Source organism: Ixodes scapularis, unplaced genomic scaffold (assembly GCF_016920785.2).
Source record: "Ixodes scapularis isolate PalLabHiFi unplaced genomic scaffold, ASM1692078v2 PGA_scaffold7__128_contigs__length_106722199, whole genome shotgun sequence".
NCBI classification, from domain to species: Eukaryota; Metazoa; Arthropoda; class Arachnida; order Ixodida; family Ixodidae; genus Ixodes; species Ixodes scapularis.
In genome coordinates this window covers 43,354,662-43,371,943 of record NW_024609882.1, presented here as the reverse complement: position 1 = coordinate 43,371,943, position 17,282 = coordinate 43,354,662, and the positions used below count along the sequence as shown (strand labels likewise).

Below are 17,282 nucleotides of genomic sequence, written 5' to 3'. Positions count from 1 at the left end.
CAGTGCAATGGCCACAGGAAACTGCCAGAAATCAGCGGACCTGTGCTCTAAGAAATTCCTACAAACAAGACTAAAGAACCATGCAGTTCCCTTTAGTTAAAGGTTACATTATAATGTGTTAGAATATACAAGAAAGCGGATTTAAAATCTTCTTGCAGCAAGACCTTGTATGCATCCACATAAACTAAGCGAAAAATATGCATTTAGAGGGCCCTTGCAGTATTTGTCGCCTTGGTCAAGATACTTTATATACAAAAACTACCTAATTAAGCTAGTTAAGAAAAAGGTAACCTATAACAGTTATTCTTAAGAGGTAATTCCATTATTTTACCTGACTTTTTTATTAAAGAAATAAACAAGGAAAAGTAGGAACCGTCTATGCTCAGGTTTATTGCACAAAGTGCCTGTATCCGTGTTATTACATCTTATGTTAAAGCAGCGGTTGCTTTTGTAAATTTTCATCCAAAATCTTTACTTTACTGAAGGCAAGCGCATCTATTTCCATTGCTGAACAAGCTTTCAACTGGCACACTCGGTGGAATGGCTTGCACACACAAGGATTTGTTCCTGGTTAAGACCTTAACGATACACAAAGCCATTGCCGCTGAGGTTATCTTTCTCCACCACTGCGCCTCACAGTACGCACAACTTTTGGAGGGAGTTGAAAAAAAAAATTCTCCTCGTTTATCTGTTGTCAGTGTTTTCTCTGTATTCATAATCCAAAATGCGTAATCTTTTTGGTCGTTGTCTATCCATGACAATCTAGATATAAGGTATGCATCAGATTATGCTCCTCAATGTAACTGTAATTAGAAAGATTAGAAAATTAACTACAAAAGTACATTGCTACTTTTCTTTTATCCAGAAAAGAATAATGTGATACAGAAGTTACTTCCAACAAACTTAGCGAGAAGTTACAGAAGTTACTTCCCACAAACAAGAAAACAATTGTTACATTAATATGTTACTTGCAACGTGTCACTACTTAATACTACGTGCGAATCAAACGTGGCAAATCATCGGCTACAAAAAGCCAGCAGCAGGTGACCTAGTAGGCTTGAATTTAGCTATAGTAACTAGATTCAAATGAATTTAGCATATTAGGTTTGAATCTAGCTATAGTGCATAGTAACACCAGTTGGGGCCAAAACAATGTTACATGTGATGGACACTACTACATAACTTGTCGGAAAAGTGACACGAGCTAGATCAGCGTTGTCTCCCTCTCAGAGTCCTGTTCGATCTGTAATAACTCAGACCTTTTACTTACCATGAAAATACACCAGCGAAGTTGACTCCGTAACTAGAGTTGTTCAAATGGTTAAATCATCAAACGTTGCTCGACATTTCGAGATGCTAACCGTATCTTCTGAAAAACAAGACATACACAAGACTGTCAGAATACCAGTTTAAGCATGCGAGAGTAGCTTAAATCGCAGTTGGTACTGGACATGCAAAGTAACCCTGCAGTGCAAGTATGGGGAGGCTGCCAGTGATCAGCCAACTTGTGCCCTGAAAAACCTCTACAAAACAAGAATGAACCATGCTTTTCCATTGCGAAGTTAACTCATAACCTGCTAAAATATGCATTAGAAAAAGGCTTGATACATGCTCCAACTGGGGCTTTAGTGGCACCATGTTAGATGTGGCTGATATTGCTACAACAGTTGTTGAAAAAGTGACATCAGCTACATCAGCGTTGCCTCCCTCTCAGGGACATGCTCAATATGTAAGAAATCAGACTTGTGACTTACCATAAAAAACACAAGCGAGGTTGACTCTGTAACTCGACTTGTTGAAATGGTTAAATCATCAAACATTTATCGACGTTTCGAGCTGCTACCTATTTTTTCTGAAAAACAAGACACACAAGACTGTCAGAATGCTAGTTTAGGCAAGTAAGAGTAGCTTAAATCACAGCTGGCACTAGACATGCAAAGTAACACTGCAGTGCAAGCATGGCTGCAGGAGGCTGCCAGAGATCAGCCAACTTGTGCCCTGAAAAACCCTCTACAAAGCAAAAATGAACCATGTAGTTCCATTTTGAAGTTAACTCATAACCTGCTAAAATATGGAATAGAAAAAAGCTTGATACATACTCAAACTGGGGTTTTAGTGGTACCATGTTAGAAGCGGCTGATATTGCTACAACAGTTGTCGAAAAAGTGACATCAGCTACATCAGCGTTGCCTCCCTCCCAGGGACATGCTCAATCTGTAAAAGCTCAGACTTGTGACTTACTATAGAAAAACAAAAGCGAAGTTGACTCCGTAATTCAACAAATGGTTAAATCATCAAACATTGCTCGATGTCTTGAGGTGCAAACTGTATTTTCTGAAAAACAAGACACAAGATTGTTCGACTATCAATTCAATCAAGTTAGAGCAGCTTAAATAGCAGTTGGCACTGGACATGATAAGTAGTCAAGCAGTACAAGCATAGCTGCAGGTGGCTGCCAAACCGGCCGACTTGTGCTTTGAAAAACCTCTATAAAACAAAAAGAAAAACCACGCAGCTTCACTTACTTCAAAGCTTAAAAGTTACTATTTAATAATAATACATTTAAATATTGAACGAATAATTATTTTGTGCGAGAGCAAGGGGCAAAAAAGTTGCAAGGAGATAAGCTGCAAAATGGCAGGATGCTGTAATTAAACAGATGCAGACTCCTGATAACACAGGATATGAATACCATATCATGTCAGCCACATCTGCCTTGACATTGTAGCACTCGCACTGCATGCATGCATCACCGGTTCACAGCAGCGTATCGCAGCAAATCATGCATTTGCTCTGGGGGCTCAAAAATTTTATAAATCAAACATCTTTGTTTACAATTGTAGGATGACTTCCAGTTTTAAATGAACGAGTGAAAATGTTTTATTTGCATACAGTTTCCATACATCTGTGTGGGCTTTTGCGAGTCGTTTCAGTTGCTTGTTTAAGATGGTGTGTCCTGGAGCATTCTCAGATTGAAAATTGGTACAACTGCAGAACCGTCATATTCAATGAAAGTATAAACAAAATATGACATCATTCGCTTCGATATTTGGAAGTTTTGAATATTCCCAAAGCCCTTCCTTACACTTCTTAAAAGGTTGGCGTCAGCCACATTAGAGGCGTCTCCCTCTTAGAGACACGCTAGACGTGCAGGAATTCAAATTTGCACTTACCATAAAAAAACATACAGATTCAAGGGATTTCTGTGGAGACTCATTTGAAGCCCTTCAGCAGCGCTAAAATCTTGCGATGGGTCGTCGTTCGCGTCACTGCTCCCATTTTCTTCAACCCCTTCTCCAGGTTGATTTGGAAGATTAGTCTAAGAGGATATATTGCATCATCTAACATTAATGCCATGCTTGCTTCATGAATACTCAGCCTGGTGAAGGTAAAGCCATTTTTTTTCTATTATCAGGTCAGACTATGGTAGTGTTGGATCATGTTAAGCCTGAAAGACTGCTGAACAAATACACATTCTATACACCGACACACTGTTTATACACAAGCCCGCGTTTGCCCACACCAGGTGTGGGCACTGCGCATGCGCAGAAACCAAATTAGCGTGAAATGAAGTGTGCGCGCATGCGCAGTGCCATTGACAGCGCCGCCGCAGCTGCAAGACGTCAGTGCTGCGTGCTGGTCTATACAAGATAACCATGTTTCCCAGCCTTGAAAGTTACAGCCTAATGACAACCAGTGTTCACATGTTATCAATTCATTATAAAAATGCATCAGCGTAATTCTTTGTAAAATTAATACAGCTCAAATGCTTGTGCGAGTTGTGAAAAAGGGCATTACGGCACGATAAATGAAAGGGTGATATAGATTATGTCATTCTATGACATATCCTGTGGACTTGACACATTTTAAGATTCTCTCCCCGTTGAATAAACTCGAGACTGGCCAAAGCTTCCTTTAGATAGGTAAATTCAACACGCAAAAAGCTCCAAACAAGACGCATACCGCCTTCAGGAATGGCATAGGCTCTTTAAACATTGGCTGACGCTCAGTGACAAGGAGGCGTGCAATTGTTGTTGATGATGCCTCCTGAAAAAAATATGAGCTTGCATCTCAGACGATTTGAATCTGCAGGAACGGTAGCTAAGCTCTTTACAAACAGTCTGACTGCAGAGCCAAGATTAATGCATACAATCTTACAGTCCGTGGAACAGTGGTATCACGTGCCCTCCTGAGTGGCGCCATGCAAGTAATGAGTGGACGTATATTGCTTTAATATACACATAGAATATTATGAGCATAAAAATTAATATCAATACGATGGTCTTAGACCATGTGGTTGGGGGGAATCAGCGTACGGTGACACAGGTGCATTCTGTGAAATGAGAAATTCATCAGCCGCATTGTGATTGCTAACTAGTGAACGCGCATCACGCAGTGGTGATACACCGGTAAGAATCGGTTCATCGAACGACGTTTCCTCAACAGATCGTTTCATCAACACCTCAAATTAGTTTTTATTTTTATTTTTTTTTTTTTTTGGGGGGGGGGGGGGGGGGTTAATAACCTGCACGAGACTGTCGCCGCGAAGCGACCTGTACGGGTCGGTTAGGTGGGTTAACATTTTTGTAATGTGCAGCCGCAGGCTGTCACCGCGAAGTGGTGTGAACGCAGGCGGGAGTGTGGGTTAACGCGCACTTCACTGATACACGCGTGGCGAAACGACCCTGCAGCGTGAAATTTGCGTAACGAGTGCCGATGAAACGTTCGTGTCGACGAAACGTGTCCATGAAAAGTTGTCCACAAAACGTACTTCCGCGAAACGAATTTCGACGAAACAATAGGGACCCCCCGGCGAAAAGAGCAGGCTACAGGCCGCGCGAACAACGTTGCGAAACTCGTAAAGCACACTCACGCACTCAGACAATGCGTTGTCATGTGCTTTACTGCAACACTCCTGCCAGCCAGCACGCGCGAACAGCCTCCCAATCGCTACGAACGACGAACCGCGCGTACCAGCGAGCTCGCGACATGACACAAGGTTCAAACGAGTACCGGACATGAGCTTTCAATTCTGAGAAGAACGTCAAACACGAACTGAGATAGCGGCGACCGTCATTGAACCCGAAAGTTTAAAGCGACGCAAATCCGTGATTTCGTTCCTTTCGAGGAAATAAGTGTCAAAAATACGAACGCATATATGACAGTCCCCAATCAATGTTAATAAAAAGAGCAGAACAAACTCACCGTTTTGATAACAACAAGGTAGTTTAACGTAGAACAGTCGCAACCGCAAAAATCACCAAGCGCCTTTACCCCTCGACAAAACAAGCGCGGTAGCAAAACAAGGAAAACAAGCGAGCGGAGATGGGTAGATGAAGAGATAGCGGTAGTGTGATTGTACTAGACAAAAATCTCACTTCGAGCCTTTTCGACGAAGCGGTAACTAGCGCCACCTCGTTTCAGAGCCTTTATTATAAGTTGTTTAACAGTGCAATAAATGATATTTTAAAGAGTGAGAACCGTTGTCTATTAGTCTAAACCAAATAAGACAATTTTCAGCTTGTTGCGAACAACTTTTTTTGTTGTTTACAGAATCGTAACTTTAGATTTACGGACAAGTCAACCGTATTTCAGATTACGGATGCTTCTCCGTAGCTTTTAATGAGAAGTCCTACGTTTTTTTACGGAACGTTTTTACCGTGTAGTATGCTATCCCAGTTGGTGTGAGTTTCTGATACGTACATTGAAATCATGTCTTCTAATGTGTGATGAAATCGCTCGGTCAGCCCATTTGTCTGAGGGTGATACGCGGTCGTGGTACGGTGTGTGATGTTGCAGGCATTGAGTAACGCTTGGACGGTGGTAGACAAAAAAGACGGTCCGCGATCACTTATGAGAGTACGTGGAGCTCCGTGGCGGAGAACCACCTGGTTAAGCAGGAATGCAGCAATTTCGGGTGCTGTGGCGTTGGGAAGGGCCGCCGTTTCGACGTACCGGGTGAGATGGTCGATTGCGACAATTATCCAGTTGTTCTGGGACGTGGATGTCGGGAGGGGTCCGAAGAGGTCAACTCCCACAACGTCGAAGGTTAAATGAGGTGGAGCAATGGGTTGGAGCAGTCCGGGGGGAGACGACGTGGGACGCTTTCGACGCTGGCACAGGTGGCAACTCCTGACGTACTTGAATATAGTCGCATACATTCCGGGCCAGAAGAACCGATGTCGAACTCTTGTGTAGGTTTTTATGAATCCTAGATGGCCGGCAGTAGGGTCATCGTGTAGATGCTGTAATACTTCTTGCCGGAGGTGTTGAGGGATGACAAGAAGCCAACGCTTACCTTGTGGATCATAATTTCGCCGAAACAACATTCCGTCAATAATAGAAAATTGTTTAGTTTTATTAAGAAAACGTCGATTATTGGACGGATTGGTGCCATTCAAGTGAGAGATTATCTGATTTATCCACGGATCTGCACGCTGCTCAGAGGGGAAAGTCTCACGGGAAATAAGAGCGATTGAGGCCGTGGTGTTTGTGTCAGGTGGAACTGCAGTAGTGTTAAGAGGAAGTGGACATCGAGAGAGGGCGTCGGCGTCTTGATGTTTTCGACCGCTTTTGTAGACGATATGAAAATCATACTCCTGGAGTTTCAGAGCCCATCGTCCAAGGCGGCCGGTTAGGTCCTTAAGAGATGTAAGCCAGCACAAAGAGTGGTGGTCGGTGACCACTTCGAAGTGTCTTCCATAGAGGTATGGTCGGAATTTGCCAATCGCCCAGACTACGGCAAGAGCTTCGCGCTCCGTGGTTGAATAGTTTTGCTCAGGTTTGGTCAAAGAGCGGCTCGCATAGGAAATAACTTGTTCATCCGGGGAATCTTTTGATCTTTGTAACAGAACAGCGCCAAGGCCTAAGCCGCTTGCATCAGTGTGAATAATTGTGGTAGCAGAGGGGTCAAAGTGGCGTAAAATTGGCGGAGTTGTCAGGATTGACTGCAAGAGGGTAAAGGAATTCTGACATTGATCAGACCATTGAAACAACGTGGCTTTTTGTAGTAATTGATGGAGGGGGTTGGCTATTTTGGCGAAGTCGCGGACGAAACGGCGGAAGTATGAGCAAAGGCCAATAAAACTTTGAAGTTGTTTAATGTTGTGTGGTTTGGGGAAGTCGACTACTGCTCGAATTTTGTCAGGATCGGGGCTGATGCCAATTGCATTTACAATGTGACCGAGAACCTTTACGTGCTCAGCAGCAAATCGACATTTTTTGGTGTTGAGCTTGAGACCGGCTTTTTGGAGGCATGAAAGGACTTCTGAAAGTCGGTTGAGGTGGTCGTTGAAGTTTTTGGAAAAACTTATAATGTCGTCCAAGTAGCACAAGCATGTTTTCCACTTGAGACCTCTTAGGACAGAGTCAATCATGCGTTCGAAGGTAGCCGGTGCGTTGCAGAGGCCGAAAGGCATTACGTTGAATTCATATAAACCATCAGGTGTTGTAAAAGCTGTTTTTGGTTTGTCCTGTTCGGCCACCGGTATCTGCCAATAACCAGATCGCAGATCCAAAGACGAAAAGAAAGAGGACCCGGCCAGTGTATCCAAAGCGTCATCTATGCGGGGCATGGGATAGACGTCTTTTTTCGTAATTTTGTTTAAACGTCGATAATCTACACAAAAGTGTAAGCTTCCGTCTTTCTTTTTGACTAGGACGTCAGGTGATGACCAATCACTGGAAGATGGTCGAATAACACCTTGTGACAGCATTTCTGCAACATGTGTTTCAATGGTCTTTCGTTCCGATAAGGAAACTCGATATGGTCTATGGCAAATAATATTTTCTGTGTCTGTGGAAATGCGATGTTCGGTTTGGGAGCACTGTCCAAATGTTGTAGGGGAGATATCGAAAACATTGCGGAAACTGCACAGCATAACGAAAAGCCGTTCCTGTTGGTTTGGCTCCAGCGTGGAGGACATGGTCTCTACTAGCAACGAGTCTGATGAAGTAGTGGGTCTTTCCGCAGGTTGCGGAGGTGAAGGTTGTGCGTTATGAGTAGGGTGTGTATTTTCCGGTGTTTATTTGTGAGAAAAATCGGCGGATGTTTTTCGGTGTTTATTTATTTTCGAAATACCGGTGTATTTCGGTGGAACGTCTCACGACGAGGCTAAAACCGATGATTATCGGTGAAAAAAAAATGCGATTGATCACAGATAGAGAGTTCTGATTTTATTCACATATTTCGTACACTTCTCAGGGAAGCATATATTTCTCACACTTGGTTATTATAGTGGATGCAAGCATACTTCGAGAGGCTTGCATCCGTCATGGCAGCACATTCCTTGCGGTTCACAACCCGCAATTTTGAAAACACACGCTCCACATTTGCGCTGCACACAGGAAATCCCAAAATGTCCAGCCAGGCTTGGGACAGTACTGGCCAGTCAGGTAAATGAAGTTTCCAAAATAACACTGGATCAACGGTGCTAGTCACAGCATACTGGCGGTAACAAAGAAACTCTGATTCTAGGTCACTCAGCTAGCTCTCGTCTCGGAGGACCAGCCGATAGATACTTTCATAAGGCACAAATCCCTCTGGCAGCTCCACGTTTATGCACGGATTAACAATTGGCACGCGGAACCAGAACGACGATTCATCCATGAAATCTGTAGCGTAGTCATCCTGGGCTTTCCGCTTGCTTCCCATCCTGGTGGCCTTCTACTCCGCGTGACGACGAAGGGAAACAAGTCTCAGGTTGAGAAAACCCGCAGACGCGGGACGGACGCGCCTTCTCAAACACGTCTGCAAATTTTTTTAGAGAGCGGTTCTTTTATATACAGCGAAAAACTCCCCCGCCAACAAAACCCTTTTTCCGTTTCCCCAAAAGTACATGGAAACTAAACAGATAACAAGGAACGCATCTCAGTTCTGAAAGCTCAGTAGCCCTGTACGACACGGATGTTGGTAGTGTCTTCCAGGAACCACAGCAACCTCTGAATACATGGCTTGCACCGACATTACTTTGCCAGAATGGGGAAAAGGCACGTGGGAGCGTACCCTCCGCTGCGCTAATTTTTCTACAAAAAGGGGCCATGGGCGAGACAATCGGGGAAAGGCGTGTGAGAGCTTAGCTTTCACTGCGTTAACTAGACGCTTTTCATTCACCCCCAGAAAGGAGGGCGGACTGACGCCACGTGCAAGCCATGTATAGACACTGGAAGAATGCAGGATCCACGAGACGTTTGACGAACCTCTACGGGGAAAGGGTTTCGCTAGGTCGGAAACGTGCAACGACCGGTGTTTTTCGGTTTTAACCGGGGCGAAAATATCCAACCACCGGTGTTTTTCGGTTTTAACCGATTTTGTATTTTTGTCACCGACGGATGTTTATCGGTGTTTTTCGGTTAAAACCGGAAAATACACACCCTAGTTATGAGGTATGGCTGGTAAACACACTTTCTCTGCTAATCCGAGTGTGTGTCCTTTTGGAAGAATTACGACGTGTGGGTTGGTATTATCAACAGCTACCCAACCGGCTCCATTTTCGATAGTGGCTACGGCGTGAGGAAGAAGTAACCCCTTTTGCAGTAGGGGTAAACGTTTGGCCTCAAAAAGGACATCTCCAGCTATATGTGTTGATGGAAATACTTCAACGAGGGATGTCGCATTTGGGAGTAGTTCGACATCAGAAGTTAGACATAATTTAGCTGTATGATTAGTGTTTGGAGCCTCAAAAAATTCGCTCGAAAGGTGTAGTTCAGAAAGACCACAATCAATTAAGGCTTCGCTAGGCTGAAGAAAATCGCACCCAAGTATTATCTGAGCTATGCACTTCGATAAAACGACAAACTGAACGTGATAGAGGACGTCTGCGATAGAAACCCGAGCAGTACACACCGAAGAAGTGTGGATGATGTCGGTGTCCGCTCCACGAAGTAGGCCCTGGGCTGGTGTGCGCACTTTACGGAGTTGTTTGCAGACGTCTTCTCTCATAACGGAGACAGATGCACCTGTGTCAATGAGGGCGAAAAATGGGTGATCGTCGATGAGAACGTTAATGTAGTTCCGTGCAACTGGAGGATTGTTTGGATGATCGACTACGGCAGTGTCACCTCCGGGAACTGCGTAATTTAGTTTTTTGTTTGTAGCCGCATTGGAAGGGAGGATGCAGGAAGCATCGGTGATGATGAACGGCGACGATACGGCGAAAGAGATTGTCGTCGGTTGTGGCGGGGTTCCGCAGCTCTGTCGTATCCGGGAGGCTGATCCGTGCGGCGATTCGGGGTATTGGAATAACGGCGTGGGGGCTCGTCATAGTTGTATCTTGATGCTCGGAACCACTGTCGTTCCTCGTCGTTGCGACGTCGTCGGCGGTAACGTGCGATGTGTCCTAGCACACCTCAGTAATAGCAGGTCGGTGGTGCGTTGCGCCACGAGTTGTTTTGCGGTTGACCGAAACGTGAGTCAACGATGGGTGCAACAGGCGCGGGTGTAGTCGTGGGCGGCAGTACAGTTGCAGGTGTGCAAACAACTGGTGCTGGGGCTCTGGAAAGGACCTCCGCGTATGAGGGTCTGGGTGTTGACTGCTCAGAGAATGTTGTTGAGGGAATACCCATGAGTTGTAAGAGTTCATTCCGAATTACGTGCTGAATCGGCGCTTGGGACGTTGGGGAAGCCGATGGTTGTGCTAGAAGTTGGTTCAGTTCCTCTCGCACTATCTCGCGAATTAGAGATCGCAGTCCGTCTTGAGTTGTTGGTTGAATGGCAGGGGAGGGTAGGTGCTGTGGGACAGGAGGGAGGTGTCCCGGCACACTTACTGCCGCTCCAAGAGACAGGACGCGGTGTTGGCGGGCCTCCGCGAGACGAGTGCAGCCGCTGACGACGGCGTTGACATCGGGAGGCGGCTGATTGAGGAACATCGCGAAAGCTTCCTCGGATATTCCCTTCAAGAGGTGGCGGATGCGCTCACCTTCTTGCATTTGTTCATTCGCTCGGCGACATAGACGGACTACGTCCTCGATGTAGGCTGTGTAGCTCTCGCCTTGCTGCTGCACACGAAAGTTAAGGCGACGTTCTGCTGTGGCGCGGCGATTTTCAGGCCTACCGAATATTTCCTTTGCACGGGTTGTGAAGGCTTCCCATGTGTGCCACTCTGTCTCGTGATTTAGATACCAGGTTTTGGCCACATCGGTGAAGTAGAATATGATGTTGGCCAATTTATTGGCGTTATCCCAGCGGTTGTAGGTGGAAATCCGCTCATAGATGTCTAGCCACTGCTCGATTTCTTCGTCTCCTAGACCGGAGAATACCTTGGGATCCCGCTGGCGCGAGGATGGATGCCAGACGGGCCAGGGCTGTGGAGGTTGAATTGAATTGGAACCTACAGCTGTGGGTGTGGTGAGGGCGGGTGAGGGAGGTCGAGAGGTGCCGGCGGGTGGTGGCTGCGCGGCCGAGGTGCTGAGCTGAGATAGGGTGCCACTACGAAGCTCCATAATCGTACCTGAGGGCGAGGAAGGGTGAAGCGGCCCGCACCTCCACCAAGATGTCAGCACGTTTATTGCGGTCCTCACGGGGCGAGCTGTCGGGGCGAGCTGGCGGGGCGACCGTTGGGGTGCTTGCTCTGGCGGAGTATCCCAGGCTAGCTCTGCCTGGCGCGAGTCTCCTGCGCTCGTGCCGCGTGCTGCGTCGACCAGCTCGCGCAGCCCGGCGCCTCTAACAATATATATATATATATATATATATATATATATATATATATATATATATATATATATATATATATATATATATATATATATATATATATATATATATATATATATATACATATATATATATATATATATGTATATAATCTTCGACTTAATCTTCGACGTTTCGGCCGGAGTCCGGCCTTCGTCAAGAAGGCCGGACTCCGGCCGAAACGTCGAAGATTAAATCGTCCGTTGTTGCTGTTTTCACTAAGGGTTCTTTTCTTCTTCTTTACCCACGCCTTCGGCCCCCCGCCACCATGCCCGTTGTATATATATATATATATATATATATATATATATATAGAGAGAGAGAGAGAGAGAGAATAATACAGACGTTATAATAGGAAAGTGCGATGATGTTGTATGAGCACACTTCATTTTTAAACGGTGTAATAAGGGTGTCGAAAAGCGTACTGTGGAGCAAATAGTCGAACACCGTTTTTGAAAAGGGTTCGTTGCACTGACACCAGCTTCGCGCGGCTTCAGCAGACACGGTGTTTGCGACACTGGCAAATGATCATCGCTTGTATCAATAATTTTTCTAAGAGAAACAATTCCTGAACATTAATATAAAATGGTTTACGTAAAATGTTGTAAAGAAAAAGAAAAATGCAGCATAATTGTTCCCTTCGGAACTGTACAGACTGTCACATGAGAATCTGTATATTTAAAATGTCCAGTACAAAAGGCGGCGGGGCTCCCACCAGGGTCCCGATTCCTCTCGTCTGCGTGATTCATTACGTCTTTATTTGACTTTTTGTGTGCATGTGACAACTTGTGCTGGGAAAATGGTTGCTCGTAAGAAATATCACTAAGAAGCTGCTATGATCGTAAGTATCGTGTTCATCAGCATCTAAGGGTGTGACTCTAGCACCCTTACTGTGCTATCCCTGGGACAAGCTGGTTTACTCCCTTAAGGGTGTAAATATTCTTTAGCATGCAAGGACAGATTCGCGTCCAGTGTTCTTTTGTCGGTGTGCTAGGGTGAAGTGGTCGGCAGGAGTAACTTTGATCTACTCGGCGAGATTTCGGCGGCTTCAGAAAAAGCAGCACTTCAGAAAAGTACCAAAATAGATTTATGTAGAAAGTAGAGTCAAACTGGGAAGTATAGATAAAGTTAATTTCTAGTTTAGTAATATTATGCTAAAACACATCTTGAATGTGTGCTCTCCAGCGGCCTGAATATTTCGGCGGCCGCAGCACTCGTTAAACCAAAATTTAACCTAAACGTAGCTTGAAAGCATACCTCACATTTTAATTTCATATAACAGCAGATTCGCAAACTACAATAAAGTGCGCGTTCTTAATGTAAATGAGTGTAAAATAGACCCCTTAAAAAATGAAAGGCGTTTACAACCCTCTGAACGCCGAATTAGACCGCAGCTCTTGAGGAGGAGGAGGGGAAGGTACGGAGAGGAGGCTATGCCCCTCCTCCTCTCCTGCTCGCCTTCCATTTAGAGGAAAATTTTCCGCTAGATTTAGCGGGGCAGTTTTTTCCGCTAAATTTAGCGGTAAATTTTTTCGCTAGATTTAGAGGGAAAATTTTCCGTTAAATTTAACCAGGAACTTTTCCCGCTAAATTCAGCTGAAGAATATGTTTCGCTAGATTTAGCGGGGAAATTTTCCCGATAAACTTATCGGGGAAATTGACCGCTAGATTTCGCGGGGAAATTGTTCCGCTAACTTAAGCGGGAATATTTTTCCGCTACATTTAGCGGGGAAATTTTTCCGCTAAATTTAGCGGAGAAGTTTACCCACAATGCATCGCGCGGTTACGCCGACGGCGACGCCGCTCAAGCCGGAAACGGGCGCCTAAGAGCTGCGCTGTAAAAATTAATAAACAACTATTGCGGTCGCCATTGCTTAGATACAAAGCGTGTGACTAAATCCGAGCTTGTGCCGAACGCTCAAAAAGCCCTCGTGTCCCATGTGTGCTCACAAAACGTTTCCAACCAATAGTGGACTTTGGTGATTGAATTGGCAGCTACTACATGCATGGTATGCACTCTTCAAAAGTGTATATTAATGTAATCTTAGTGTATCATTCTCGTTGTTGTTGTTTTTAATGCGAAGGCGTTAACTGGTTCTATAGAGCGAAGCCGGCGTTGTTTGCAGCAGCGAAAAACGACACCTTATATGTTCCCATTAGCTGAGCGAAACGGCACCTAAAGTCCCACTGGTCAAAAGCAAGGCAACGAAGATGCTTCCCTAGGGAAGCCGGCGGGACGTTCAAGATTAAAGCGAACGCGCCTCAGAAATACAACGCAAAGCAAAGCACCGCAACGCAGATGCATTGTCGCGGAAAACGTGGAGCCGGCGGGGGTGCCGCGCATGCGTAGTGGGGGAGTGTGATGTCACCGCCGGAGCGCCGTGTGAAAAAGAAAGACATGGAGCGGTGCGTGTAGGAATGCTTCCGCATGCTTAGGTGTAGGAATGCTTCCGCATTCCTACACCTAAGCATTTTTAGTGTCTTTGTTTAATTTTCGAGGATATAGATTTAACTGAGCGTTCAGTTATCAGGAGACTCGTGAAACGTAATCTAGTCTGAGACGTTCTAATTTGCAGCTTCTGCAATCACTTTAATCGCTCTCACCCTGGTTCACTGCGGCAAGCTGTATCATTAGCTAAATGCGCGAATCTGTGATGCAAAGATGCAGAGAGTCGTAGTGGTGTGCATGCCCTGAAAGCTGGGTGTCGGAATTCCCATGGCTCGTTAGATCCAGCCAGTTTCAGATCGTAGTAATAATAACTTAGCTCGTATTCGGTGCTTGATTGATTAACGCGGCCGGAATATCCAAATATGACAAATTCACGACAGAATATTATCGGTGAAGACGTGACCTCTAACCTTCGCCTTGATTCGTCCTGATGCTGAAATAACATTGCGATTTATCACTTGCACAAAACAAAACGAACGACCAGAGAGATGCTACCGCTGCGTTCGTGAAACGGCCGTCACTATATATAGCCATTGAAAAGGTCTAGACACGCACGGCGTGGCTCATGACGTTCCCACTTCTCACTTCGTGATTGGTTCTTGGGCGTCCTTATCAACTCATGCCGCACTCTCAGTGGCTGATGAGCGGTAGCAAGGTGCTCGGAACTCGCCGCACACTGCCTCTCAAAAGCTCTCGGTGGCTATGCAATGAGCAAGTCGCCTGATTTTTGCCCTGGGGTTACGGTCACGTCAGAACGACACTGAGATCCGATTGGTTTTGATTAAAACGATAGTGTGTAGACCTCAATGATAAGTTGCTTAAAGTATACCTACTATTTTTTTTTTTTTTTTGCAATCAGGCATAAAGAGTTTGGCGTTTTGTCATCATCGCTATCCCCGTGCAAGAAGCAGAAAAACTTGCGCACTGCAAAGATGACAGGACCCAGAGGAGGCAGAAAAAAAAATTATTGGCCGGTAAAGAAACTTTTGCACCACAGCACACTGTACGCAGTGATCACTTCAAGAAGCAAAAAGTTTAACCTGCTCATTGTCCCTACGCGCTCTGCTTTTTCGAATTAAAGTGTGTGTGCGTGTGTATGTATCTGCAGTTGTAAGCGTGCATGTGTGAGAATTTGTGTTTGTGTGCGCATCTGTGAGTATGTGTGCGTGTGTGCGCGCGCGTGTGTGTGTATGCATGTGCGGGAGTGTGAATGTGTGTCGGCGTGCGTGTGTGTGCATGTCTGTGCGCGTAAGTGTTTGTGTGAGTGTGCGCTTCTGTATGTCTGTATTTTTGTCTTCGCCTCATTATGTGATGGGCGTGCTTCATACTCGCAAAGATAAAGCGATCGAGGTATGAAACCGTAAAAGAAGAGAGTGATCTTCTGTATTTCGGCTTTACACGCAACCTCGACCTCGTGAACTGAATCCCATTTGCTCCGTTTCACACTTCGGCCGCCTGGCCGCGTCCGTCGTTGCTGCACACTTAAATGGGTGATAACTCTCCGCTCCTCTAGTTCACGTCTTTTCCGCTAGGTGTCGTCGCTTCCCTTAGAGCTGCGAATACTCGAGCGAATACTCGAGCAGACGTGGATATCAGATGTAGTGTTATGCCTCAGAGCCATCGAATGTTATGGGACGCCGACGTCACCTGGCAAGCAAAACGAAAAGCAATAAAGGGAGCCTGACAAAGGATTTCACCAGCTTGATCCTACTCTCTAAGACCGGGCACAACAGAGTGTGTTGAGCGCAAACTGCCCCTTCGTGGACTCACCTCGCAGAAATTTATGCAACGTGACTCGAGGTCACTTGACCTGATCACGTCACGTCAATTTTCCCGCTAAATTTATCGGTAAAATTGACTTCCGTGACATTAACTTCACCGCTAAATTTAGCGTAAAAGTTTGTGTCACGTAAAAATAGTTTTTTCGATAATTTTTGGTGGGGATATTGACGCGCCGGTTCTTCGTGGCTGTTTTCTTACAGAATTCGCGTGATACAACACATTCCGTGTTAAAGACAAAATAAAACAGCTCTGTGTTTTCGCGGGGTATTGCTGCAGACTACATAGAGATGCGATGGGCATTGCTTGTTTTCTATGAAGGCTGAATCTCGCTGATTAAATTGGCACGAACCTTACCACGGGTAACTAGAACAGTGAAGATCCGCTCTATTCCCAGCCAAGCGTCCCTCTCGGCGCCTCTTTCTCACGTCGGGCACGGTCACGCTCAGCACGTCGCTGCTCCTCTCCAGCTGCTCATGACTTGTCAAGACTGCGGCACATTCAGTCAGCGCCTGGTCCCCCACCGGCGTACGCGTGCGTTAAAGAAAAGAGAACGGCATACGTATCTCACTCTCTCGCGACCCGAGCATGTGCGCGATAACTCCTATAACAACGATGTTTACTTCTTATTGAAAACGTGTTGACTTCTTGTTGACTCTGATTACTTTCTTTTGACTTTGACTCCCTGCTGACATGGTCGACAGGAAGTTTGTTGATTTTCTCTCGAAGCCTTTTTGGCGACTTTCTTTAGCCTGAGTCAAATAAAAAGCTGTTGACTTTCTAATAACTTTACTTTGATTTTTTTCTGCTGACTTCCTGTTGACAGTGTCATCAGAATGACTGCAGACGTTCTGTTTACTTCATTTTGAACATGTTCAGTTGACTCTTTGTAGCCAGTGTCAATAGAAAAGTTACAGACTTTCTGTTGATCTTTTATTGAACATAGTACACCTCGAGTAAATGTCAAAAATCACAAAGTTTCTCAATAGTATCTGACAAGGTGAAAATGGTAGGGAGCAGCTTCAGTTGTCCCGCCTCCAGCGCGAGCCTACAACCTTTGATAACGCTTCGGTGTTCGTGCACCTCGAGCGTGCGCGTGCAGTCAAAGCACGACGGAAGGTATAGGGCGCGTGCTGGAGACCAGCCATTTCGAAAGAAACGTCCTTCTGTTCTCACTTTGTAAGTGGCTATAGTGACTTCAATTGCCATATTAAACTAGTCAACTAGTAAAGAAAAGCAGTAAACTAAGTTAAAGTTGAGTAACTGCCGTGACTCCCTTCGTTCTGAGAGGTGCTATGCAGAGAAGCGATAACATTTCCTCTATGAGCCAATTTTTGTGGAGGTTGTTCTAGCGACTGCGCCGAA

At 45.4% G+C, this 17,282-nt stretch overlaps 1 protein-coding gene and 1 long non-coding RNA gene across 3 annotated transcripts in view; one reads left to right on the top strand and one right to left on the bottom strand.

The window, feature by feature from the left end:
- The window catches only part of LOC115320636 (cardioacceleratory peptide receptor), a 387,787-nt gene that overhangs the window by 317,972 nt on the left and 52,533 nt on the right, over positions 1-17,282 (top strand). The gene's annotated exons all lie outside the window — the stretch shown is intronic.
- On the bottom strand, positions 2,314-5,347 carry LOC120842835. Its single transcript, XR_005716018.3, has 3 exons — positions 5,206-5,347; positions 3,174-3,319; positions 2,314-2,334 (listed from the first exon to the last, which is right to left on the bottom strand). It is a non-coding gene; the product is annotated as an uncharacterized LOC120842835 (long non-coding RNA).